The sequence below is a fragment of the Macaca nemestrina genome, chromosome 9 (assembly GCF_043159975.1).
Source record: "Macaca nemestrina isolate mMacNem1 chromosome 9, mMacNem.hap1, whole genome shotgun sequence".
NCBI lineage: Eukaryota > Metazoa > Chordata > Mammalia > Primates > Cercopithecidae > Macaca > Macaca nemestrina.
Window position 1 is genome coordinate 114,266,723 of NC_092133.1, and position 27,118 is coordinate 114,293,840.

The following is a 27,118-nucleotide window of genomic DNA, read 5'->3' on the forward strand; positions in this document are numbered from 1 at the left end:
GTCTGGAGGAAAGCACTATTCTTAAGACCTATGATTACCCCCAGATTTTGATCTTCGGCACAGATTTCCTGCTGATTCTCTTTGAGCCCTCTTGAAGGATGTGCCTGTAGGGTTTAAGTGCAACTTTTAGGTCAAGGTCATAAGATATTCCTGTAACTTGTCTGCAAATCTGGTTGTATCAACTGAGCTATTGCAGATAGACTGCATCCAAGCATGACGTGCCAGCCCTGTTGATTTTTATAGGATTCCCTTGGATGGATTCTGCTGAGCTTTATGTCACGGCTAAGCAAGTCCTTTGGCTTTAATTTTCTGGAGTTAGTTTTCTTTAAGCCTTTTCTTATGTCATCCACTCCAAAGCATATCAGGTTAGAGTCAGAAGGCATGTCTTGGATCAGTATCTGCAGCAGGAAAAAACTCAGCCAACCTCTGACTGTTTGCTGGCCTTTTATTTCCTGTGTTATTCTAGTTTCTACTGAAAGGGAGAATGACTTTTTTTTTTTATCCTGCCACATTAAGTAAAATCCTGGTTTATAGTTAGGCAAGTTTTTATAAGGAAGATAAAAGGGCTGTTTTTAATAAAGAGGGGTGAACTGATAAGAGAAGTCGTCTCTCTGCAGTAGCTGTGGGACACAAGAAAAGCAGGGGCATCCTCGGCTCCGTGAAAGATTATTAGCCTTGGTGTGATCGAAAAGCAGTGGTTTGCTGTCTCACCCAGGAACAGAGAAGGAAACGGGCTTCACTTGTTGCATCTGGCTTTCAGTTACATGGGTCTTTAAAGAATGTCAGGAAACTTTCAAAACAGCATGGATTGTTGTCGGGTAGTAATATGTTCACCACTGTGTGTAGTGAGCGCCAAGGAGGGGGAGTTGTGCTATTTGAGGGGTCACTAGAAAGGGATAAAGCTGGTTCTCATCTGTCCTGTGAAAACAGGGATAAACCCACTGGACCAATGCTGCAGCAGGTTGGGGTGGTACCTTCAAGGTCACTCAGGTGGCTGAGTGCTGGCATAAAAGTGAAAATCTGCTATGTGAAGCAAATAATGAATAGAACAAGACCCTTGACATGCTGGGAGAACCTCTTCCTGGAGTTTTCTTTCTTTCTTTCTTTCTTTCTTTTTTTTTTTTTTTTTTTTTTTTTTTGAGGCAGAGTCTCACTCTGTCACCCAGACTGGAATGCAGCGGCATGATCTCGGCTCACTGCAACTTCCGCCTCGCGGGTTCAAGCGATCCTCCTGCCTCAGCCTCCTGCGTAGCTGGGACTACACGTGCACGCCACCACACCTGGCTAATTTTTGTATTTATTGGCCAGGCTGGCCTTGAGCTCCTGACCTCAGGTGATCCGCCTGCCTGGGCCTCCCAAAGTGCTCGGATTACAGGTGTGAGCCACCGTGCCCAGCCAGGAGTTTTCTTTCTACCTTTCCACCTTTCTTCACCGGCTCACTTCTACTCAGCTGTCACAACAGAGCTCCTTGCAGGTGTCCCCAGACATGTCTCTGTTTGAACTCTTGGCACAAGATCGTGAAGGTCACATTTGAGGAGCACTCCCGAGGCATTCTGCTGATGGTGGGTGGCAGAATATTAGCTAAGAAACTCTGGGGATTTTGGACACTACTTAGAAAGCAAACCCAGGGGCTGGGCACAGTGGGTCATGCCTGTAATACCAGCACTTTGGGAGGCTGAGGCAGGCGGTTCACCTGAGCTCAGGAGTTCTAGACCAGCCTGACCAACATGGTGAAACCCCATCTCTACTGAAAATACATACATTAGCTGGACATTAGCTGTAATCCCACCTACTAGGGAGGCTGAGGCAGGAGAATCGCTTGAACCCAGGAGGTGGAGGTTTGCAGTGAGCCAAGATCATACCATTGCAATCCAGCCTGACTCTATCTCAAAAGAAAGAAAGAAAGAAAGAAAGAAAGAAAGAAAGAAAGAAAGAAAGAAAGAAAGAAAGAAAGAAAGAAAGGAGGGAGGGAGGGAGGGAGGGAGGGAGGGAGGGAGGGAGGGAGGGAAGGAGGGAGGGAGGAAGGAAGGAAGGAAGGAAGGAAGGAAACCAAGGGCAAAGGGTGAATAATTCTTTCCTAATCAGAACACTGGAGGTTGGCTGTTGAGGAACTGACAGTCTATTGGGAAGGGCAATATATGAGTATAATGCATACTTCCTCAGACTTCATCTGGTGGTGATGATGTCTGTTTCCTTTGTTATCTCAAATCCAAAGATGCTGGTCTATAACTTTCTATTTAGCATCTTGTACAGGCCTAAAGATCTCAGTAAGAGTTTGCTGCAACAAACAAGTGAAATGCATGTGACGATGCATGAAAGTCCTGTCCCAGCATCCACACACTGCTGACAACAACGAAAAAGCTTCAAGTGACTTTCATTCAAATAGGTGACTCCATGATGGAACACTGGCTGGAATTTTAATTTACAATAACTAAGAAAGGTCAGTATTTATCAACCACTGGCTGTGTTTAAGATATTATCGGAAGTTCTTCACAACTGTTGTTAGAACGGGGTACTATTATAATCCCCAGTTTGTAGCTGATCAATAGATATTATAGATTAAATAACTGGCCCAAAGTGACACAGCTTTGAACCCAAGCTGGCTGGTTCCACAACCCTCGGAGGATGGAGAAGCAGATAAACTATGGTGCTAAACTAGAAAAGAAACGACAGCCAACAGGAGGCTGGAAGGAGGGAATGGCAGGTGAGGCAGAGAGGAGGCAAAAGCCAAGTGGGCTGGGCATGATGGCGCAAGCCTGTAATCCCAGCACTTTGGGAGACCAAGGTGGAAGAATTGCTTGAAGCCAGGAATTCAAGACCAGCCTGGGAAATATAGTGAGATCCTGTCACTACAAAAATTAAAGAAATTAGCTGAGCATGGTGGTGTATGCCTGCGGTCCCAGCTACTTGGGAGGCTGAGGTGGGAGGATTGCTTAACCCCAGGAGTTGGAGGCTGCAGTGAGCTATGATTGCATCACCGCACTCCAGCCTGGGTGACAGAGCAAGACCCTATCTCTAAAAGAAAAGCAAAGTACTGGTGCAGGGAGATGTCACATCCTGATGAGTCCTACATATTGTTGGGTTCAGCTGACAAATCCTTTTTCATGGACTTTTGGTCATCTCTTACCATGAGGGACTGAAAGATCCTTCTGTGACTTGTGGTACACTTTTTACAACCCCTTTGGCCAAAGATTGCATCGTTCCCTAATGCAGCTGACTCTGATCCACATTCAGTCATTTCCTTCAGAGGATGAAGGCTTGCTATTAATTTTAATAGCCAAAAGATAGTTGGTAGTGCCTGATGAGGCAGCAGCATAAAGAAATAACTACATGCCGGGCGCGGTGGCTCAAGCCTGTAATCCCAGCACTTTGGGAGGCCGAGACGGGCGGATCACGAGGTCAGGAGATCGAGACCATCCTGGCTAATACGGTGAAACCCCGTCTCTACTAAAAAAAATACAAAAAACTAGCCGGGCGAGGTGGCGGGCGCCTGTGGTCCCAGCTACTCGGGAGGCTGAGGCAGGAGAATGGCGGGAACCCGGGAGGCGGAGCTTACAGTGAGCTGAGATCCGGCCACTGCACTCCAGCCCGGGCGACAGAGCCAGACTCCGTCTCAAAAAAAAAAAAAAAAAAAAAAAGAAATAACTACATGACTTCTAGCTATGACAGCTGCTTTGAAAAGGAGGAGCAACTCCTGCTAAATTAGTTCTGCCCCACCTATATTGTTAATTTTAATTAAAACCTTTGTTTATGTATTTCTCTTAATACCCAAACTCTTGTGAATTTTTAAGTTATTAAAGAAGGGTTTATTAATTATAAAATTAGAAATCAGGCCAGGCACAGTGGCTCACGCCTGTAATGCCAGCACTTTGGGAAGCCAAGGTGGGTGGATCACCTGAGGTCAGGAGTTTAAGACCAGCCTGGCCAACATGGTGAAATCCCATCCCTACTAAAAATACAAAAATTAGCTGGGCAAGATGGCAGGCACCTGTAATTCCAGTTACTTGGGAGGCTGAAGCAGGAGAATCACTTGAACCCGGGAGGCAGATGTTGCAGCGAGCCAAGATCATGCCATTGCACTCCAGCCTGGGCAACAAAAGCAAACCTCTGTCTCAAAAAAAAAAAAAAAAAAAAAAAAAAAAAGGAACAAAAAAAGAAATATAGCTGTTTAGTCCATTCTGTATTAGTTTAACAGAATACCTTAGACTGGCTAATTTATAAAGAAAAGAGGTTTACTTGGCCCATGATTTTGATGACTGTAAAGTCCAAGATTATGCAGCTGCATCTGGTGAGGGTTTTGGGCTGCTTCCACACCTGGCAGAAAGAAGAAGGGGAGTGGATGTGTGCAAAAAGATGACATGGTGAGAGAAGAAGCAAGAGAGAGAAACCAAGGAAGCTGGACTCTTTTTTAACAACCTGCTCTCTTGGGAATGAATGCATTCCAGTGAGAGTGAGAACTCAAACCCATGGGAGCGTATTATTCATGAGGGATCTGCCCCCATCACCCAGACATCTCCCACTAGGCTCTACTTCTCAACACCGCCACTTTGGAAATCAAATTTCAGAAGGAGTTTTGGTGTGGACAAGCTATATTTAAAGTGTAGTAATAGTTAAAAAGTCTTCTCTGTATTTAGAAAAAAAAATTCAACTGACACCCATCTAGTTTAGTTTCAATGGCTGAAGCATGGCTAGTATTATAAATAATATCAAAGAATAAGAATATTTCAGCCTCTGAAATTTTTCAAAACCACTTTTTTTTTTTTGCCAACCCATCCTGTTTATTTCCTGCCCCAAAAACTAAAGAAGTAGAATAATCTGGAACCCATTTTAAAGTTTTGTTAGAATTCATGCTTGTCACAGTCTAATTTCTTTCAGATTTTGTCCATCTTCCAAATTCAAAATATAATTCCATAATAATATTCATGGCTAAGTGTATTTCTATTTAGAAGTACGAGAACAGAGAAGTTGTCCTTCAGAATTTTTTTTATTATAATTTTGGCTGTCTCTGGCCCACCCTATTTGTCTCCCTTTACAAAAAAAATCTTTAAAAAATCCATATACCCCTGGCCCAAGTTTCAGTTTTTCTAATCTGCCCAGATCAGAATAACTAAAGCAACAACAAATGAGGAGCAATAATATGTATTCTTTATTTACATGGCAACCTTCTTTTACAGATTCTAAACTTTAGGGAGTGAGAATCTTCCCTTCTAAATATTTGTGGGCTGGATCTAGGTTCCTCGGTTAAAGGCTTTTAATATGGATGGAAATACTTGGCATAACTATCAAGGTTATAGTTTTCTAAGGACTGTTTGTTATTTTTCTTTGTTATATAACCCTATCTCATCTCTGCCCCTCTCAATAGGCCTTCCAGACTAGCGGACTATCAGAGATTAGAAAGCTCTGCCCATTAACAGAACACATTGTTTTGAGTGCTGCAAGCCTCTCTGGGCTTCTTAGATCTCCGACTCTAACACAAAGAAAGCAATACTTTTATTTCAGTGAAGGTTAGCTTTATAACAGATTTTTAATCTTGGAAGATTCGTGCTGAAAACTGGATTAGGAAATCCCATGTCCCTGTACCTCTTGCTCTTGTCTAGGGACCTTGGGGAACAACGGCTGCATCTAGCAGCAAACCAGTCTCTCTTCCCTTCTCTGTGTCACTAGTATCATTTCTACCTACTCCCCAACAGACTCCAGCCAAGGGGACTTCCCACACCCAACTTGCACATTTTTACCCACCTCCAGGCCATACAAGCCTTTACAGAGCACCTACTGTTTGCAGAGGGAGCACTGTGTTTCTCCCTCCATGCTTTGCTTAACTGTACCCCTCTCCAAGAGCTCCCTAAATCTGGGCTCTCCGGTGAGCACAGCTCCAGCACTGCCTCAGGCAGTTGTCACTTCAGCTTTTTAACTGTGACCCACAGAGAGGAATACATTTGACAACACAACAACCCTGCACACACATAAATACATACAACTCATAAATACAGTGAACTGAAACAAAAGATTTCATGAAAACAATACTTTTTTTTGAGACAGGGTCTTGCTATGTTGCCCAGGCTAGTCTCTAACTCCTGGCCTCCCGCCTTGGCCTCAGTAGCTAAGGCTACAGGTGTGAGCCATCATATCTGGGTTCAATACTTTTTCTTACTATGTAGGATGTACTTTAGTGTTTTTACTTCTAATTCTGTTTTATCAAAAAGTAATAATAATAAAGCTGGTCTTTTTTTTTTTTTTTTTTTTTTGAGACGGAGTCTCACGCTGTTGCCCAGGCTGGAGTGCAGTGGCGCGATCTCGGCTCACTGCAAGCTCCGCCTCCCGGGTTCCCGCCATTCTCCTGCCTCAGCCTCCTGAGTAGCTGGGACTACAGGCGCCCGCCACCGCGCCCGGCTAATTTTTTGTATTTTTTTTTAGTAGAGACGGGGTTTCACTGTGGTCTCGATCTCCTGACCTTGTGATCCGCCCGCCTCGGCCTCCCAAAGTGCTGGGATTACAGGCTTGAGCCACCGCACCCGGCCAAAGCTGGTCTTTATCCACAAAATTGATTCCAGGACCCACAGTTTGAAAAGCTCTGTGTAAGGAACCCAGAATATTTAGAAGGCATAGAAGCTAATTAGGGATTCTAAAAGATGAAACTTTATTTTCACCAGGAGGTGACTTAGGGAGAATGTTCACAAAGTATTATCAAGAAAGCGAAGATTATCCCAAATAAGGTATTTGCAACAAATGCTATGCTTGAACAAATCCTCTGACTTTCTAAGAATTCATTCGTTCATTAAAGCAAACACACACATACATATAATTTTTTTGGAGCATCAAGTTTAACCTAGACTTCAAACTTGCAAAAATGGATAAGGCCTTTGTCCTCCAGCAGCTCACAGGTTAATGAAGGACACAGAAAACTGACCCGGTGATTACAGTCCAACGTTTGAAGGGCTATGACTGCAACTTAATTGGGTGCTGTGGGAGCAGAAAGGGGGTCCTTAGTTCAGAAAGAAGCAAGCAGGCTTCCTGAAGTTGGTGACTCCTGGAGGAGGCTGGAAAGGAGGTGACACCTTCTCTCTAGACCAAGTAAGTGTGTTCAGAGAGCATGGAACCTCTTGAATATGCAGGGCATTGGCACAAGTGGTCCCTATGGTTGGTATGAAGGGTGCAGATGAAGTCATAGCCAGAGATGGGCCAAGGAGCTTGCGTATTTCTCCTGGAACATCCAGGGAATCCATTGAGAGGGTTTAAGAAGGCCCGCAGGGTCATCAGGTTTCTGGTTTTGAAAGATCACTGAAGATACGGTGTGGGGGATGCTGGCTGAGAAGCCAGGCTGGAGCAGGGGTCAGGAGGCTGGCATCAAAAGCCAGAGGGGAAATAGTAGAAGGGCCTGGACTGAGGCAATAGTGGCAGGAGTGGGGAATAAGGAAGCCTCTGGGAGGCATCAGGGATGTCGTAGCAAATGGATTGAAGCTGGTGAGGTGTAAAGGGTGAGGCAGAGGGTCTTGTCTCAGATGATGCCAGGGTTTCCAGCAGGCACGACTGTGGTGGAGCTGGTGCCATCCACTCAGATGGGTAATACAGGGAAAACAAAGTTTGGGGAAGAGTTCAATTATGGCTGCACATTAATGTGCTTGGAGTGTCTATGGTAATCCAGCAGCCACTGGATCTGCAGCTTGGAGAGGGGCCTGGCTTGGTGTTAAGAAGTCAAGGGTGCAGTTGGGCACAGTGGCTCATGCCTGTAATCCCAGCACTTTGGGAGGCCAAGGCGGGCGGATCACTTGAGGCCAGGAGTTCAAGACCGGCCTGGCCAACATGGTGAAATCCTGTCTCGGAAAAAAAAAAAAAAAAAAAAAAAAGAATAAATCAAGGGTTGGACCAATCTACAAAGAAAAGTTACAAAGTAGGATCAGTAAGTGCACTTAATTTGGGGCAATGACCAATTTGTGGAAGATGACTTTTTTCAGATGTCTCTAGATAGTGTGGGGTCAGCACCAAAGCCCTCATCCTCACATCCTTCCTGTCTACCCCAGCTGTAAATGTGTCAGAGCTCCCGGAGACGGCAGGAGGAATGAGGCGCCTTAGACGTATTTGTATTTATTCACTTCAGTCTCTAATTACAGAGCCCATGGGGGATGACAATGACATGGGGAGCAGGCAGAGAGCAGAGTTTGGGGCAAGGGTGACTCTGGATTAAATCGCTAACAAAGGCTTAGAGGCCAGTTCTGAAATGTTTGCTGGTAAAGGATTTCAAATTCCTGATAGATCCCCTATATTCTTTTCCACACTGGAGTGTCGCTGCTGCTGCTATGACCATAAACCGAGTTGAGAGGGCTGTTTCCTTACTGCATTTTCAATCCTTCCAGCTTCCCTTCATAGCACTTGACCATGTGTGAGTCCACAGGTCAGCTTGTCGTGGAAAGGATGAGATGGAGTAGGGGATAGGGTAGGCTGAAGTCCAATTTCTATTCTAGCATCTTAGGAGCAATGGAGCTCACAGTTATGGACTGAATTGTGCACCCTTCCCGCCCCCCCATCCCAATTCATATGTTGACGTCCTAACCCTCAATATTAAAAAATGTGATGTAGGCCGGGCACTGTGGCTCATGCCTGTAATCCCAGCACTCTGGGAGGCTGAGGCAGGCAGATCACGAGGTCAGGAGATGGAGACTATCCTGGCCAACATGGTGAAACCTCGTCTCTACTAAAACTACAAAAATTAGCTGGGCATGGTGGTGCCTGCCTGTAATCCCAGCTAGTCGGGAGGATGAGGCAGGGAGTCGGAGGTTGCAGTGAGCCAAGATTGGGCCACTGCACTCCAGGCTGGTGACAGAACAAAACTCCGTCTCAAAATAAATAGATAAATCAATAAAATAAAGTTATGTAATTGGAGACAGGGTCTTTAAAGGGGTGATTAAGTTACAATGAAGTTATATACCGTCTTTAGGAGAAAAGATTAAGACGCAGACACAGAGGGAAGGCCTTGCAAAGACACTACAAAAAGCCATTTACAAGCCTAGGAGACTGGCCTCAGAAGAAACCAACCCTGCCCACATCTTGATCCCCAGAACAGTCTTCCAGACTCCAGGACTGCGAGAAAATCAATTTCTGTTGCTTAGGCCACCCAATCTGTGGTCTTTTAGAGCAAACAAGAACACTCGCTTTTCTTTTTTGTCTGATGGTGCATATTCAGGAGGAAACATAGTCACAACACAACTACCTACTGAAACAGACAAGTAACACACTTAACAGGTTAAAATGTATTTACTTATCTACTGTTCTGCCATTTATCAAGTATTTTCACAAGCCCTAACTCTCAATCTTCGCAGCTGCCTCAGCATCACCTGGGAATCTGTTTGAAGTGCAAATTCTCAGGCCCCACAGAAGTCTTACAGAATCAGACACTGGAAGGGGCACGAAGCGCGGCAGTCATGGTGTTTTCACAAACGTTCTGGAGGACTCTGGTGTAGCTAAAGTGCGAGAACCACCGAGGCAGGGTTCCGTCCCGGTGGAGGAGATTGGGGGATGCCGTGACTTTTTCACAGGTGCGCGTGGCCAGCAAGGACGATCGCCTTTGCAACTGGCCCACAGCGTTGGCACGGGTCGCCAGATTTTATTTATCCTTGGAAGGTCTGGAGACTTAGAGGGGCGTCTCAGGGCTCCAGGGTAAGTAGCTGCCTCCGGGCAGCAGAGCCGGTGAGAGACAGGGAGCCCCGAGCCGCCGGGCGCGTGCGCGTGGGCGCGTCCCTGGGCCGGGCGCGCGCCGAGGGGGTGGGTGGCGCCGGCCCTGCCGGCCTGGCGCGCGGTCCGAGCCACTCAGAGAGCCCGGCGGCCAACACCCGGGGGCCCTACAATTAATACCGGGCGCCTGCCCGCTGGCCGGGACTCGCGCGCAGGCTCTCGGGGACGTAGGCGCCCGGTCTGCCCTGACGAGCTCGCCACTGGCTCTGCTCCGGCGGCGACGGCGACGACAGTGGCCCGGGCCGACTCTCGTGGGGCCCCCACCTCCTTGAGAGCGAGCTTGGGCAGGGGACGGTGCCGCACCACCGAGGTCCCGCGCAAGGGTGCGCCCCCGGCCCGGGCCCGGCAGGTGTGCGAGCCCGGTCGGGGCTCGGCAGGAGCGCGCGGAGAAGGTGAGTCGGGGGAAAAAGTGGGGACGCAAGTGTGGACGCGCTAGTGTGGGCGCACCCCCGGGAAGGTCTCGGAAGTGTCCTCTCTCCCCTCTTCCTGGTCCTCCTCCAGAGTTTCGCTCAGGTCCTCAGGGGACAGCCTGAGAGGCCAACTTGCTGGAAGAGTTCACTTGGAGCGAGTGGACAGAGAGAGTTGGACAGCCACACCCCCGGCCGGGAGAGCGACAGGGCAGCCCTGGCCTCCAGCCCCACTGGGATCCTAAAGCCCCGCATCCCCGGGGCTGCAGCTGGGGCTCACCCAAGCTTCTTCCCAGCCCTGGGACCCCGGGGGCGTGACTGCCACTACCCTGAGAGCTACTGAGACACAGGACACAAACTTAGTTTCCAAACAAAGTAAAATCTGCCTTTCTGGTGTTTTAAGACAGGACGTGCTTATGCCGATTCGTCGCGGTTTCCTTGGGCCACCTCCGAGGACGGGGCTGGACCCGCTGGCCGTGGAGGGGGTCGGCTTCGGGCGCGTGTTCGTGTCCTGGGGCGTGGGGACAGCTCTCGTGCCTCCCTCGGGAGTCGGCCCAGCATGGTCCCCGCGCACTGGTCCCTGTTTTGGGAAGGGGTGCCCGTGTTGGGAGAGGCGGGGTGCCTGCGCTCGGCCCCCTTCCGTGTCCCCACCCTCTCCACCCCGTCCGAGGGTGCTCCCGCCTGGTGGCCCAGCAGAGGGCGCCAGCTCCCGGCCGCCGCGCGGGTCGCAAGGGGAGGGGACGCGCGAGCCTCCAGGTAAGGAGCGAAGTGAATCATCCCGAACGGGGACCCGCTCCCCTCGCGGTGGGAACGAGGCGGGGCGTGGCCGCGGCACTGCTGAGAAGTCTGGGCCGCCGAGCCACTGTCGGCGGGAAGCGGCGATCCTGCCACCGGTAGGTGTGGAAGAGCCGGGAAGGTGAGGAAAGTCCCTCCGCCCGGTGGCCGAGGGGCGCGCGCAGCCAGGGCCGGCAGACGCCAGTACGCGCCGCTGCGTTCCGCTCTGGGGCCGCAGGCGCGGGTCAGTCTCGCTCTGGCTGCGGGCGGCCCTGTTGGGGACGGAAGCGGGAACGGGGGGAGCTTCCCGGGGGTGGAGGCCGGTGGGTCCCTGGGCCGCTGCGACGGGGCGCTGCGCTCGGCCCGCGGGGTCCCCGAGCCGTAACAAAGGCTCGGCGGGGCCGCGGCTCCCACCCACTTCCGTCCCCAGCGCGCGCCGCGGGGAGGAGCGGGCCGGGACAGGGTTTCTCTCCGCGGAGTTTCGGGAAGTTAGCGCGGCTGCCCGTTACGCGGAGAGCAGGGCGGGGAGGCGGGTGGCCCGGGGAGTGGCGCGCCAGTGATCAGAACTGCGACATCGCCCGGTTCCTTTCCCGACACCAGCCGCAAGTGGCCGGGGCTGCGGTGGCCCCCACGCCTCAGCCCGGGGTCCCAGGCCGGCGCCTCCGCAGGGCCCGCGCGGGTTTGAACCCGACGCGTGGTGCGCCAGGCCACTCCGCCTGCCCACGTTTCTGCGCGCGTGCGGGCTCCCCGAAGGGAGTGGTTTAGCATCCGTCCCCTGCACCCTGAGTGGAGCTCCAGAAGGCGGTAATTGCATTACAGTGAGTGAGCGGCGGGGAGGCTGCAGTCCAGGCCGCAATCTGGGTCAGGTGCGGGGTTAAGCGCTTCAGGCGTTGGCTTGAGAGATCTTGTGGAGTCTGACAGTTTATTGCAATGAGAAGTTCCTCACAAGGGGAGACGCCAGCTGGGGAAATTAAAGGAGCTCCTGTCTGCCATTCCCAGTCCCATCCCGAGGTTGTGATAACTTGTGCCCGAGCAAACCCTAGCACAGGCACACGTTTTGTCATAGAAATGTCAGAGGCAGCATCTCTACTGCGCCAGATGTTTCTCAGCATCTGAACAGGAGAGGAGGAGGTGGTGTAGAAGAGAAACCCAGGACGTATCTCTTAGTCTGCTTAGTGTGAACCCTGGCCCCTCGCAGTCAGTCGATGGAATTCAAGTTTTCGTGTCTTGTCTTATCGGCCTCCACCCCCTTCTTCTGTTGGAAGGAAAGGGCAGGCACTGGTTTTTATGAAGTGCTGTTGGATGAGGGACTCTCCCCTACACAATGTGGAAGGCTCTTCATTTTCTCTTTAAACGTTTCCACCTCTTTCCAGGAGGTGATTTCTGTTTCACAGATGAGGAAACTGAGGCTTAGAGAGGTTAACAGATCCAAGAGTCTGCCCTGTGCCAAAGAGGACTGTTTATTCCTTGCAGGTTATTTTTTTATTTTTGGCAAAGTCAGTTACTGAAGAGCGCTTTATGGACTGCTGGGTGTGTGCTGTACCCCGGGGTTCAGGTTTGATTATGTTAGGCTTTAGGGCTTGGTGGACTTTCCACCTATCTCTGGCTTGTGTTAATGCCAGTGCCATAACTGAAGCAACTCGTGTTTAAAACTTAATGTATATGAAGAGAACTAAGGTTTCCTCCCCAAACCTTTAGAATTAGACAATTCCAAAGAGAGGTGGAAATAGTCGTCCTTTGCTTTTTGCAGTGTTTCATCAGGCAGGTGGGCCCGGCGTCAGGAATTCTACACAGCATGGAGCACTGCTTGCCTTTTCTTTTGCAAGGAGCTACAGTTTCCACCTTGTTTAAGCTGTATGTGACTTTGCCACTGTGCTGAATGTGCGTTTAAAATTAAGTGAAGCATGCTTTGGATATAATGGCCCACCTTACTGACTGATAAGTTAAAACCTCAGAATTTCTTTGAGGGATCCAAGGATGTGGTTGTATTCACAACTTTTATACAACATTTGAGCTCAAGTTTACAAAATAGGACTTCGGCATTGTCCTGAATGTACTTAAAATGTATTGCCTTCAAGGAAGATGTTTGCAGCTCTGGTGTGACAGTCAGGGACTTGGAATGTCCCAGGTAGAGGCAGCGAGGCGCGCTGATGACGGCGAGCCTGGGAAGTCAGAATGGCTGGGTTCAGTTGCTGCCTTCACCATTTAGAGGTCTGTAGCCTTGGACAATTTACCCAACATCTGAGCTTCACTTTCTTCTTTTAAAATATAAATCAAAGGCCAGGTGCCATGCCTCACACCTGTAGTACCAGGGCTTTGGGAGGCCGAGGTGGGAGGATGGCTTGGGGCCAGGAGTTTGAGACCAGCCTGGGCAACATAGTGAGACACTGTTTCTACAAAATATTTAAAAATTACCTGTACTCTTAACTACTTGGGATGCTGAGGTGGGAGGATCACTTGAGCCCAAGAGTTCCAGCCTGCAGTGAGCTATGATTGCGTCACTGCACCCCAGCCTGGGTAACAGAGCTAGATGGCTGTCTGTAAAAAAACTAAACAAAGCAAGCTATGAGTAATAATAGTGCCTCCTGGTTTCAAACCATGAGGACTAAATTAGATAATTCATGAGATACTCAGCACAGTACCTAGCACATAGTTGCTATTCAACAAATGTTAACTAATGACGATGTTTAAGAACAGAATCCTTCCCTTCCTTCCCTCATCCAGAGAGGTAAAGTGGTTCATAGTTGCCCTGAACACCCTATTCTTAGTGAATATGGCAATATAGTACAGTCAGCAATTCCGCCTTCTCTCAGCAAGTTGGGGCTCAGGAAAGGTTGGTAGTGATGGAAAACGGTCCAGTCGCCCAAGGAGTTTACAAGGAGCTCCTGAACTGTAGAGCTTTTCTCCTGGTTTTGCCACTGTGTAATTCTGTGGCTGGCCTTTCAGCCATTTCCCTTTCTTTAAAATGTAAAGCGCAGTATTCTAATGGCCGAGATGGTAGGAATTTATTTAAAAAAACAAAAACCCAAACCAAATGAACTGGTGAAAAGGAAATATGTATTCTCTCTTCTCATTCGCTAGCCATAAATGGCACTAAAGAAATGTAACTGCTTCTGTGAAAATTGTGCTGGCCTAATCCTGGGAAGAGGGACCATTTCCTTGGAAAATGTAATGTTTTCTGACAGTCTGTTTAAAGGTGAACCACCAAGTTGATCGAAGAGGAAGGAGAGTTTGAGACATAACATTTCAAAAATGTTTCCTTAAACATGGTCAACTATGTATGATCTGAAAGTTGCTAAACTAACTTCTAGATGACAGCATGAAGTATAGATCAGTTAAGCTGAACAACTAATGAGCAACCAGTATAGCTATTTCATATGTTAAAAAAACTTGAAAGTTTTTCAAATGAACAAATATACTCTCTATTGTATATACATGCAAGAAATATAAAATTGTATATTGTATCTATAAGTATACTGTATATCTAATTTCTTATAATACATCTGATCATTTTTTGCTATTTTATACCTTTTGATTTGGGTTTTGCTCTTTTAAACAATTGGTATGGACTAAAGCACCATAAAGAAACGTTATAATGTCATTATACACCACCCGATGTGTAGTTACCATGAACATTATCTTCAAGAAAGTGCATGGACAGGAGGACAGGGAAGGATTGTCATTTATGTAGGTTTTACATCTGGATATGATATGCAGCTTCTCCCACACTGGAAAATGAGCTGCGTGCATAACCAATCGGAGGCATGTAAAGAGTTAGGAGCAAGATCCCTGCTTTTGTGCATCTCACTCCATTTGTAGCCACTTGTTGCACTCCATCTGGGAAGAAAGAAGCCGCTGCAGGGCATGCGCCAGACCTGCGCTGGGCTGTCGCTTCCATTGTACGGAAGATGAACAGGCGGCGTTATTTTGGATCACATAGCAGCTTGTTCAAAAGCATCTTGCATTCCCCAGCTGTTCCACAACTTCTTCGCATATGGGAGAGAACTTGCCAGCTGCTGGGGCAACTGTACTTACATTTGCTGCCTTTGTTCAGTAAACAAGGAAGGTAAAAAGACAGGCGCCTTTGTTAAACTGTAGTCATTGTAAAGAGACTTATTTGTTTCTGTTATGTCAATGTTATTCCAGATATAGTCTGTCAGGGGAGGAGGTTTAAAAGGAAATGTCAGAATTAACATTTTTTTAATCCAAATAAATGTTATTTTAGGATAACCGGCATGTATAGTTTTTCCATATGTAAAACCTGAGGCTGCTTTTATATTTCGTTGCCTAACAAAGGAATGGATCTAATACCTAAAAATAAGTGTTTACTTAAAAATTGACCTATGAATCAGATTTAATTCTATACATTTTTCTATTGCATGAAATACATAAAAGTTACAGTGTGTCTCCAGACAGTGCTTTTGTGTTTTCAGAACATTCTGTTGGTTTTGCATTTGTTGGAGCTGGAGGGTACCTTGCCCACATCCTTTGTTTAATCAGTGAGAAAACTTCAGTTTATAAGAAGTTGTTGCTTATCCAAGGTGGTTTGGCTAGTGGATTTAATTCAGCAAAGCTTCTGTCGAGTGTTTACAGTGTGACAGGCCTGGGAAACCTATAAAGATGAATAAGGGTTGGGCCCAGCCCTGGGTGGACTCGCAGTTCAGAAACAACAGACGTAAACAAATACTTCAAGTATGAGGGCTAGAGCAGAGGCAGCACCTTTTTGTTTTCAGAACAGTGTTGTAATCATGTCAACTCAAATAAAGCCAGAGTAGCAAGTTGCTGTGCCAGTAAGAATCGAGGAGCAGAATCTTGGGTACAGGAAGATAAGAGGAGGCATTACGTGGTTTATTGAATTTTAAGTACATGTCCCTAAAAAAGGTTTTGTATTGTGTCTCCACCTACGCCTGCTTGTCTTCCAGTTCCTGTCCAGCACCCCAAAACATCTTGCCTTCCTAATTTTTGTGAATTGTGAATAAATGGCCCTCTAGTAGCTCCAGCATCAATCACAATCCTTTTTGGGATATTCAGTCAGTTTCAATCCCCTTTGTTCTATAAGAGTTTGTAAAATAAGCCAGAATTGCTTGGGCATGTATAAAACCCTCTGACTCCAAATCTCCTCTAAATCTTAGGGGTTCCTTGTAGTGGAAACTGCTGTTGCTTCAGATCCCCTGATGATTCACGGTTGCTGACTTGGGCCCACAATTCTAAGCCCTTAATCCACTTCTGGGCTCCATTTATACGTTCGTGTATCTCTTACTTCATCCTTTTTGTGCAGTAATAACAGATTTTTACAGTCTTTCAGTTTTCACTTGGTTTTACTGACGTTTTCACTTGAGACGCTCAAGAAGTCCGTTGGGTTCTTAGGGCTGATGACCCAGGGTTTCCATCTTGTAGAAGAGGAAACCAAGGCTTCACGGTTGAGAAACTTGCCTGGGCTAGGATTAGAAGTAATATCTCCTGATTGAAAGTTCAGCACTGCCCTCTGACTGGAAGGGCCAACTTATACAAAGCTGGAGGTTGAGTTTCATCTTCTCCTACGGCTTCATTGTGCATGCCCTGACTTCAGTGATCCTCACTAGGTTTTCCACCCAGGGCTTTCACTGGGATAAATCTCCCTTCCTTAGTACATTTCTCTGCACATTGCAGTTCTCTTAGCATCTTATTCTTCTTTTACTTTTTTCTTTTTTAGAGACAGGATCTTGCTCTGTTGCCCAGGCTGGAGTACAGTGGTGTGATCATAGCTCACTGCGGCCTTTAACTCCTGGGCTCAAGGATTCCTCCCTCCTCAGCCTCCCAAGTAACTGGGACTACAGGTGTGCACCACCACGCCAAGCTAATTAAAAAAAATTGTAGAGAAATGTTGCCTAGGCTGGTCTCTAGCTCCCTGGGCTCAAGTGATCCTTCTGTCTCAGCCTCTCAAAATGCTGGGATTATAGGCAAGAGAAACAGTACCCAGCCATCATGTTACATTTCTAAGTCTTGTCTCTCAAGAGCAATTGCCAAGTTTTTTTGTTTGTTTGTTTGTTTGTTCTTTGGGACGGAGTCTCACTCTGCCACCCAGGTGCAATGGCACGATCTTGGCTCACTGCATCCTCCGCCTCCTTCAAGCAATTCTCCCGCCTCAGCTCCCAAGTAGCTGGGACTACAGGTGCATGCCACCACACCCAGCTAATTTTTGTGTTTTTAGTAGAGATGGGGTTTCACTGTGTTGGCCAGGCTGGTCTTGAACTCCTGACCTTGTGATCTGCCCACCTCGGCCTCCCAAAGTGCTGGGATTACAGGTGTGAGCCACCACGCCCGGCCAATTGCCAACTTTTAAACACATGCATCCCTCTGTCCTGCTACACACACACACACCACACACACACACACCCCTCCATATACACAGAGGCCCAGCATGGCTACTGCACCCACTATCCTTTTTCACCCAGCCCAGCTCCTTTCAGAAGACGACTTCACCTTTACACCATCAAACTTTTTCCTCCTGCTTAATGCCTTGGGATACTACAAAATTCTTGATGGATGTCAGATATAGGTGGATGGTCAAAGTTAGCCTGGTTCCTCTTTTTCCACAGGGGTACTGTTGGAAAACGATCCAGCTCCCCATGGTAGTGGTGACTGTGTTGTCCCCCCAACATCATGGTCCTTGGGGTTAGAAATAAGAGCCATTTTCCTGTAGGAGGAAGAAGGTGATGAGCGTGGTGGGGGAGGGGGACCTCCGTTGCTCAGAACTTCTCTATTATTCCTTACACAGCCATAGTACCACTCCCCACAAACATCCTGATACCGCCCCTCATCTCCAGACTTTGGCAACTTTCTCCTCCTCCTAGGACCCTTTGTTTGTTTCCCTCTTTGACATTCTTCCCCTCCTGCTCCTGGTCTGTTGCTGTCTCCCAACCACCTCCTGGCAGGCCTGGGTTTCAAGTGTCTTAGGGACACATTTGCCTTGGATGCCCTTATCTCCATCTGTCATTGGTGTTTAATTGCTCTCCACTCTCCAGCCTGCTCTTTGACTTGGGGTAAGTTTCCCCCTTGCAATCCTTTCTGATTACTTCTTTCAGCTTTCCTCTGGCCAATTCAGCTGCCTGTTCAGCTCTTCCACGCTGCTAGCTCACCCTTTGTGTCTGCAGTTTCCCAGGGTTTCCAATACATGGCTTTGTTTCTATCCAAGGCTGCTCTGCTTTCTCCCTTCCTTCCTTTCCTTCCTCGCCCTTTTTGACAGTGCTTCTTGAGGCTTGTATTCTTTTCCCTTTCAGTTTTTTTCTTCTTAACAATTTGCAAACCCTTCTGCCTTTGTTCTGAGTCAATCTCATTTGTCTGTCACCTTTGTTTAGTATAATAATGATATTGAATACGCTATCAGAGTTTTTATGTACAGGAAATTTTTGCTTTTAAAAAGGATTCTTTGGAACTGTAACTTGGAAATACCAGTTTTGAAACTGGTCAGGTCAGGGCATTTTAGAAGGTTTGAACTTTGGGGAAAATTATTTGAAATTTATTTTGGCTGTCCTTGCCTGTGGCAGTACCTTGAAAGTAACTGAAACAAGCTTGTTTTGGATAACCTTTCCCTTGCAAGTGGAAATTGTACATACACAGAGCAGAATTCACGTTGACTTTTTTTTTTCTTTTTCAAATCATATTTCTGGAAAATCTTAGAAGGGAGTTTGTGCTTTGTAGCCAGTCTAGGGTGGGTGTAACTCATGAATAATTGGACATATTAAGACTGTGCTAGACCCTTTTGATCAAAAGGCTCGCTAGGGATGCTTTCTACTTACGATCCTCTGTCCATGAGAATATACCAGAGAGTAGGTATTAGGAAATCCTTGACAGATTGACTTGATTAAGGAATCTTTACTTTTCCCCCAAAGCTGTGAACATAAGGGTTTACTCAGGGTCAGGAATAGAGTAGGATGGTAGTTGGAGGTTCTTGCCCTGCCTTGAGGTAGAGCTGCAGGCTACTGTTGGTCCTGAGCAGCCAGGGGGCCTCAGCAGTGTTTGCTGTGCACCCAGAGCCCTCCCACCTGGCAATTGTTCACTGCAAAAATATAAAAATATTGCTCTTTTTGTGACTTTTTTCTTTTCTTTTTTGTATTCACGACTTAATGCACGTTTCTCCTTTCTCTACTTTAAGTTCTGCAAAAAGCGAAAAGTTGTTTACCCGGGCCAAAATAGTTTGGTACTTTAATTTCCCCATTAAAAGGGAGCACAATTTTCTTGCCCCAGTAGATCTGGGACTCTGTTTATGGCAATGTTACTTATCCCAGGTGGTTTGGCTATTGCATGTAATTCAGCAAAGTTTCAGTTGAGTGTTTACAGTGTGACAGGCCTGGGGCACTTATAAAGATGAGTAATGGTTGAGTCTGCGGTGCCCAGGGAGTTTGAGTCCAGCCTGGGCAACATTTCTCTATAATTTTTTTTTTTTTTTTAGTTAGCTAGTGTGGAGGTCCACACCTGTAGTCCCAGCTACTTGGGAGGCCAAAGAGGCAGAATTCCTTGAGCCCAGGAGTACGAGGCCACAGTGAGCTATGATCACAACACTATACTCCAGCTACTGTTAGTACAGACTGGAGCACACACAGACCAAGGGATCTTTGTTTCAGCAGTCTTCTTTAATTGGTGTTGCTGGACATAGAATCTTGATGTAACCATCAACTTCAGTTAACCTAGTCAAGTTATCCACCTATATGAACATTATTATGTTATTATTAGCATCTGAAGAAAGGTCTTTGAAATTGGAATTATGTAGACACAGGAAGTAAAAGTAATCAAACAGACTGTTGATTCTGTCATTGCTTTGTTCAGCAAACATTTGATAACCATGTGTGTGTATGATTGTGCACGTGTGTGTATGCTTGGTGTGTGTGTGTATGCTTGTGCACATGGACGTGTGTGCCCATTTGATGGTTGTTATTGAGACAATAGAGTGAAGCCCGCCTTCACGGAGCTTACAGTGGGGGATACATTTGTAAATAAACAAGCATAGGAATTGTGATGGAAGCACATTCTAGATGTCATGGAGGCATGAGAGGATGCCATGACGGTGGTGCTGCCACTGGTAGCATCATCTGTTGACTGTTCACTGCTTGCCAGGCCCTGTGCTGAGGGCTTTGAGGGCTTGACATGCTGTACTTTAATTAGCACTTTTTTTTTTTTGAGACGGAGTCTCACTTTATCTCCCAGGCTGGAGTGCAGTGGCATGATCTTGGCTCACCACAACCTCCACCTCCTGAGTTCAAGCCTTTCTCCTGCCTCAGCCTCCCGAGTAGCTGGGATTACAGGCATGCGCCACCACACCTGGCTAAATTTTATATTTTCAGTAGAGACAGGGTTTCATCATGTTGGCCAGGCTGGTCTTGAACTCCTGACCTCAAGTGATCCGCCCGCCTCAGCCTCCCAAAGTGCTGGGATTACAGGCATGAGCCACCGCGCCCGGCCACAATTAGCACAGTTTTTTAAGTGGAAGCCTTGGTAGGTTAAGTACCTCAAATGAGGTATGACAATAAGTAGTCGAGTCTGGGTTTGGATTCAGATCCAAGGTCATAAACCTTTTGCCATAAATGACAGGATATATCAGTAGCTTCCTAAGTTTACTTTTCCTCCTCTAACCATCCCTATCTCTGCACATCAAGCAGGAATAAGGAAGCCTGGAGAGCCACTTGCTATAAAAGATATGTGGGGGCCAGGTGCAGTGGTGTATGCCTGTAATCCCAGCGCGTTGGGAGGCTGAGGCAGGAGGATGGCTTGAGCTCAGGAGTTTGAGACCAGCCTGGGCAACTTAGTAAGACCCCATCTCTACAAAAAATTAAAAAATTAGCCATGCATGGTGGCACACACCTGTAGTCCTCGATACTTGGGTGGTTGAAGTGGGAGGATCACATGAGCCCATGATGTCGAGGCTGTAGTGAGCTATGATTGCACCACTGCACTCCAGCCTGGGCCACAGAGCAAGACCTTGTTTCTAAAATATACATATTTTTATTTTTTAAAAAAGGATGTAGGTGGAGAGTTAGCCCTAGCCTCACTCTCTCCTATAAAGGATGTACCATGGGGATCTAGTCTAGACGGTTCCTCGGTGTCTGTAATTACGCATTTTCGCTGAGTATTCTTTATATTCAGTGTTTTGCCAACTCTGTTTCTAAAGAGGCTTTCTTTCCCCTCTGCTGAGCGTTACAGAAACTGGCCATCAGCCTGACTGAGCCCCAGAGCCCTCTGCCTCCTTTCTCAGCGCTGTGCATCGCAACCAGCAGCCTCTGGTTTCTGCCTGGATCCCCTCAGTGGTACTTGGTGAGGCAAGCGGCTCTATTTCAGGCCTGCGGAAGCGGAGAGTCACTTCCTCTTCAGGATCGGTTCTTTAAATGAACCTCTCGTGGAGGGGAAGCCTGCCTGCTAGGACACATCTGTGTGCATGAATACAGGCTCTCAGAAATCTCATCCTCGCTTTCAGCAGCCTGCTGGTTACACTGCTCTTATCTCCCCTTTCCTGCCTTTTAAGGACTGCAAGGCTCTGTGGTTCTGATAAGACCCAGTTATGATCCTGAAGAATACTGACTGGACAGGTTGGAGGAAACCTATTACTCTTGAAGGGAAGGAGAGGCTCAAAGAGGGCATGAGATCCTGCCCTTTTCCAAAAGGAACCCTTGAGGACCCAAGAGCGGTCCTCTGCAGGATGAATCGCCCTGAGGCTCTAGGAGAAACTTTGATAAGCATGCTCTTCCTTAGCGCTGTGCCTGTCCTGTTTCCTGCTCTTGATAGCAGGCAAGTAGAAAGACGCACCTCTGACCCTGAACTGTGTGCCATAATGAGGAAATTCCACCTTGAAAATTTAGAAATTTAGAGGTGAGCATGCATGCTTTTTTTTTTTTTTTTTTTTTTTTTTTTGAGACAGGGTCTTACTCTGTCGCCCAGGCTGGAGTGCAGTGGTGTGATCTCAGCTCACTTCAACCTCTCCCTCCTGGGTTCAAACCATTCTCATGCCTCAACTTCCCGAGTAGCTGGGATTACAGGCATGTGCCACCACACCCAGCTAATTTTTGTATTTTTGGTAGAGATGGGGTTTCGCCATGTTGATCAGGCTGATCTTGAATCCCTGACTTCAAGTGATCCCACCCGCCTCAGCCTCCCAAAGTGCTGGGATTACAGGTATGAGCCACCTTGCCCAGCTGCTCATCAGTTTTTAAGTCCAAAAATAAGGCTAAGAACTTCCTGCAAAAAATTGATAGACCATGAACTCAAGTGAAGAGACAGCTTACTTCAACCAGAGTTAGACGATGTCCATCCACTTCCTGAAAATGAATTCAATATTAGACTTTGAAATAGGATTTATATATTTTTTTTCATTCTGACCCCAGAATTATCCAATTATTTTTTTAAAAAATAGTCACCATGATATATCCTGACATTGAGTTTCCAGGAAAAAGAAAAACCATATTATATGCTTAACAAGAAAATTATATGGTTGGAAGATATTTTGGAGGATTATTTATGTAAACCCAACATCTGTGTGTGTGTGTGTGTGTATGTGTGTTTTAAATCCTCATTAAAAAAGAATGAAAAGCTTTCATTGCATGGCATTTTTTTTCTATACACTTGCTTCTCACTGTGTTGGAAGAAGGCGCAAGTTAGTTATAGCAGGCAGTGAAAGCAGTTTATTTTTTTCCATGAACAAATTGGTTCCATCTCTTGTATTTAGGCTTCTTGAAAAAAAAATACAAAGAGAGAGAGAAAACAAAAAACTCAGAAGAAACTGTAAGCTTATTGTGGAAAACTTCTGACTTTCATTTTGAGCACAGATACTAGTTCTAGGTTCAAATAGTAGTATCCTTTATCTGTTTGTAGAACTTGGTAGGTCTACAATTTATAAACCCATTCATACTTCCTTTGCCCCATACCCAAGTCTCCCTACACACAATGTCTTCTCCATTATTTTCCATTTCAGCTAGAAGTTGGTTTTGAAAAGTTAAGTGCTGTGTTTGCATAATCTTCACCCAACCCTTTTTCTCCTCCAAACTTTTTATCTTCTTTGGTTGCCAAATTCACACGCATTGCTTGTAGTTACCCAACAATGGCTTTTGTTTCATTTTTTCATATGTTCTCAATGGTTTTCCCATTAGTTTTGGTTCTAGGGACAACTAGGAAGAGTTAATGAGTTGCAGAAACAGGGAAAGTTGCCTCGATTATATGTAGGCTTACTGAATTAGTTACCATCACCAAGTGTAGGTAAATAGGAGAATAACTATTTAAAAGATGAGAAGAATAGATTTCATAGTAAGAGAAGTTTCCTCTCTCAAGATGTTCCTCTTTTTCTTCTTCCTCCTTTCCCTCCTCTTATTATATAATAGTAATAATTATTATTCCCTGAAGCATTGTTCACAGTCTGGTGGGACAAACAGTTGTTGCTAAGAGTAATGCCTTCTTAACAGTGAATACCGAAAGTTTCAGTTCAAGTACTAGAAAACGACTTGTAATGAATAATCACAGTTTAAATTTAAGTGATGCTTAATTATACATTTACTTTTTATTTTTTTTGAGACAGGATCTCACTCTGTAACCCAGGCTGGAGTGCAATAACACGATCTCAGCTCACTGCAACCTCTGCCTCCTGGGCTCAAGTAATCCTTTCACCTTAGCCTCCCCAGTAACTAGGATACATTTATAATTTTTTGTTTTTTAACTTTTTGGCCAGTGGCTGGCTAATTTTTTAATTTTTTGAAGAGACAAGGTCTCACTATATTGCTCAGGCTGGTCTCCAATTCCTGGGCTCAACCGACCCTTCTGCCTCAGCCTTTCAAAGTGTTGGGATTACAGGCATGAGCCACCACTCCTAAATGTATAAATATTTATAGAGGACTTTTATGTACAGGGCATGCTGCCAGGATTTTCACTTATCTAATGTCATTTAATCACAAATACCATGTGAAGTAGGTAGTATTATTCCCATTTCACAAATGAGCAACATCAAGCCTCGAGAGGAAAAATGACTGGACACAGTCACATATCTAGGAGTGACAGGATTGAGATTTAAATCAAGATCTTCTGATTCCAGGGTCACATTCGCTTCCCAGCCAATAAGTAAACGGCAGTGATGTTACCAAGGAGGTCCTATGTGTGTATGACAGTGGATTCTGGAACTCAGCTTGAATGCTCATGTGGTAGAATTTTAAGAACAAAACTATTAAATTAGGGTTGGAGTTTTTAGTGCCTCTAAATTGGATTTGGAGACTAGAACTCAAGTATCTGCCTGCTTTTTGCTGAAAATATTTATTGTACAAGTCTGTACCCAACTCGTGAAAACACCAGGTTTTTATTTTTGAATGTGCACATCTTCCAAAGGCCGGTTTGGTGCTGAATTGGAAAGAATTCTAGTTCTCAGAACCTGGAAAATGACCATTACTCCTGTTTTCTTTCTTTCGTTCTTTTTCTTTAAACAGCTTTATTGAGGTATAATATTATCACTGTTTTCTTAACTTAGCTTTTTGGAAGAAAGTTTGGGTCAATGTTAAGCCAAAATTTCTTAACTTTTAGGGCTTTTTGATATGGTCTTGCATAAGTTACTCAAACTCTCTCACTTCTTTATTACTCCCAGAGAAATCTTTTCAGTAGAAATTTGGGAAATTGGCCGGGCGCGGTGGCTCAAGCCTGTAATCCCAGCACTTTGGGAGGCCGAGACGGGCGGATCACGAGGTCAGGAGATCGAGACCATCCTGGCTAACACAGTGAAACCCCGTCTCTACTAAAAATACAAAAACTTAGCCGGGCGAGGTGGCAGGCGCCTGTAGTCCCAGCTACTCGGGAGGCTGAGGCAGGAGAATGGCGTGAACCCGGGAGGCGGAGCTTGCAGTGAGCTGAGATCCGGCCACTGCACTCCAGCCTGGGTGACAGAGCGAGACTCCGTCTCAAAAAAAAAAAAAAAAAAAGAAATTTGGGAAATTTTGCATTTTAAAAACTCGTACTTGCTGATGCAGTTTTTTTTTTCCTTTTTCTTTTTCTTTTTCTTTTTTCTTTTTTTTTTTTGTTTGAGATAAAGTCTCACTGTGTTACCCAGGCTGGAGTGCAATCTCTGCAACCTCTGCCCACAAGGTTCAAGCGATTCTCCCGCCTCAGCCTCCCGAGTAGCTGGAATTACAGATGCGCACCACCACACCCGGCTAATTCTTGTATTTTTAGTAGAGACAGGGTTCTGCTGTGCTGGCCAAGCTGGTCCCGAACTCCTGACCGAAGGTGATCTGCCTGCTTCGGCTTCCCAAAGTGCTGAGATTATAAGCATGAGCCACCGGCGCCCAGCCTGGTTTATTTTTTAAGGTTAGCTTTCCTGAAAATGCCTTCTTTTGTAACTCCTGGTTAGCCTGGAAGCCAGACACAAGAGTGCTAGTTATGATGATACCAGTAAGATGCCAAAATAAAAATTTGCCACAAGTCAACCCGGATATGGACTGCTCATTAGTATAGAGCAGGCATCCCTAGCAATATTGAAATATGTGACTGTAAATTTGTGTTTCCTTGTGCAGTTCTGTCAGTTTTTGCTTCATGTATTTGGATGCATCGCTATTATTAAGGTGAATAAATACTTAGGATCCTTATGTCCCCTTGAGGAACTGGTTACTTTATTGTTATGAAATGACCTTCTTTAGACCAGCTGATATTCTTTGCTGTAAATTCTACTTGTTATTAATAAAGCCACTTCAGCTTTTTTTTTTTTTTTTTGGATTGGTGTTAGCATGGTATAACTTTTTCCATCCTTTTACTTTTAACCCCCTTTTTTTTTGTTTTTGCTTTATTTCAAGTGCATTTTTTTTTGTAGACAGTATACAGTTGTATCTTTTTTCCCCAGGATGAAAATTAAGTCTTTTAATTGGTGTATTTAGATTACTGACATTTAATGTAACTATTAATATAGTTAATTTTAAATCTGTCATCTTGCTATATGTACTCTATGTATCTTGTCTATTCTTTATTCTCTTTTCCCTGGTTTCTCTGCCTTCTTTTGCATTGAGTTTTTTTTCTTTTTCTTTTTTTGTAATGATTCCATTTGTCTCCTTTGTTGGCTAACTAGCTATATGTCTTTGTTATTTTGTGGTTACTTTATGATTTACAGTATAGTCTGGGCATAGTGGCTCATGCCTGTAATCTTAGCACTTTGGGAGGCTGAGGCGGGTAGATTGCTTGAGGCCAGGAGTTTGAGACCAACCTGGCCAACATGGCAAAAACCCCATCTCTTCTAAAAATACAAAAATTAGTGGGATGTGGTAGCACATGCCTGTAGTCCCAGCTACTCAGGAGGTCAAGGCATGAGAATTGCCTGAACCCAGGAGGTAGAGGTTGCAGTGAGACGAGATCACACCACTGCACTCCAGCCTGGGTGACAGAGTGAGACTCTGTCTCAAAAAACAAACAAACAATTTACAGTATACATCTTTAAGTTATCACAGTCTACCTTTAAGTGATATTATATCACTTCACATATAATATAAGAACATTACAATAGGATACTTCCATCTTGACCTTTGTGTTATTGTTGTACAGTTTACTTTTACATATGTCATTAACTCCATATAAATTATTATTGTTTGAGAAGTCACTGCTCTTTTAAAAGCTTAAATAATAAGGAGAAAACTCTTATGTATTTACCCAGGTAGTAACTATTTCCACTGTTCTTTATTCCTTTGTTATATCCATATTTCTACCTGATTTTTTTTTTTTTTTACTTAAAAGAATTTACTTTAGCATTTCTGTTATATAGGACTTCTGGTGATGAATTCATTCCATTTTTTTCATGCCTGATAAATCCTTATTTTGCCTTTATTTTTGTAAGTAAAATGTGCTAACTAATTGTACAATTGGAGCTACAGCTTTATTTTTGGAAGCTATTTTTGCTGGGTATAGAATTATAGATTAACAATTTTTTCTTTCTAGTTCATTAAAGATTTTGCTTCACTATTTTACACTTGCATTGTTTTTGACATAAAATCTGCTATCATTCTTATCTTTTTTTGTTTATGTGATATGTCCTTTTTTTCTAATTGCATTTAGTATTTTTATTTTGGAAAAAGTGAAGTCTCACTGTGTCATCCAGGCTAGAGTGCAGTGGTGCAGTCATAGTCCACTATAGCCTGAAACTCTTGGGCTCAAACAGTCTTCCTGCCTCAGCCTCCTGAGTAGCCGGGACCACAGGCACATGCCACCACACCCAGCTGCCTTTTAAGATGTTTTGT

The 27,118-nt window shown here is 45.5% G+C and overlaps 1 protein-coding gene across 2 annotated transcripts in view; it reads left to right on the plus strand.

Annotated features, from left to right (window-relative positions):
• Positions 1-9,967: 9,967 nt before the first annotated feature.
• The window catches only part of LOC105480065 (supervillin), a 272,318-nt gene continuing 255,167 nt past the window's right edge, over positions 9,968-27,118 (plus strand). Inside the window, exon 1 of one of the 2 annotated variants that reach the window (XM_071070295.1) lies at positions 9,968-10,118. The gene's annotated coding sequence lies outside the window, so the exon portion shown is untranslated. Of the gene's footprint in view, positions 10,119-10,958; positions 11,027-27,118 lie in introns of those variants that run through there. The other variant, XM_071070296.1, reaches the window with a different exon arrangement.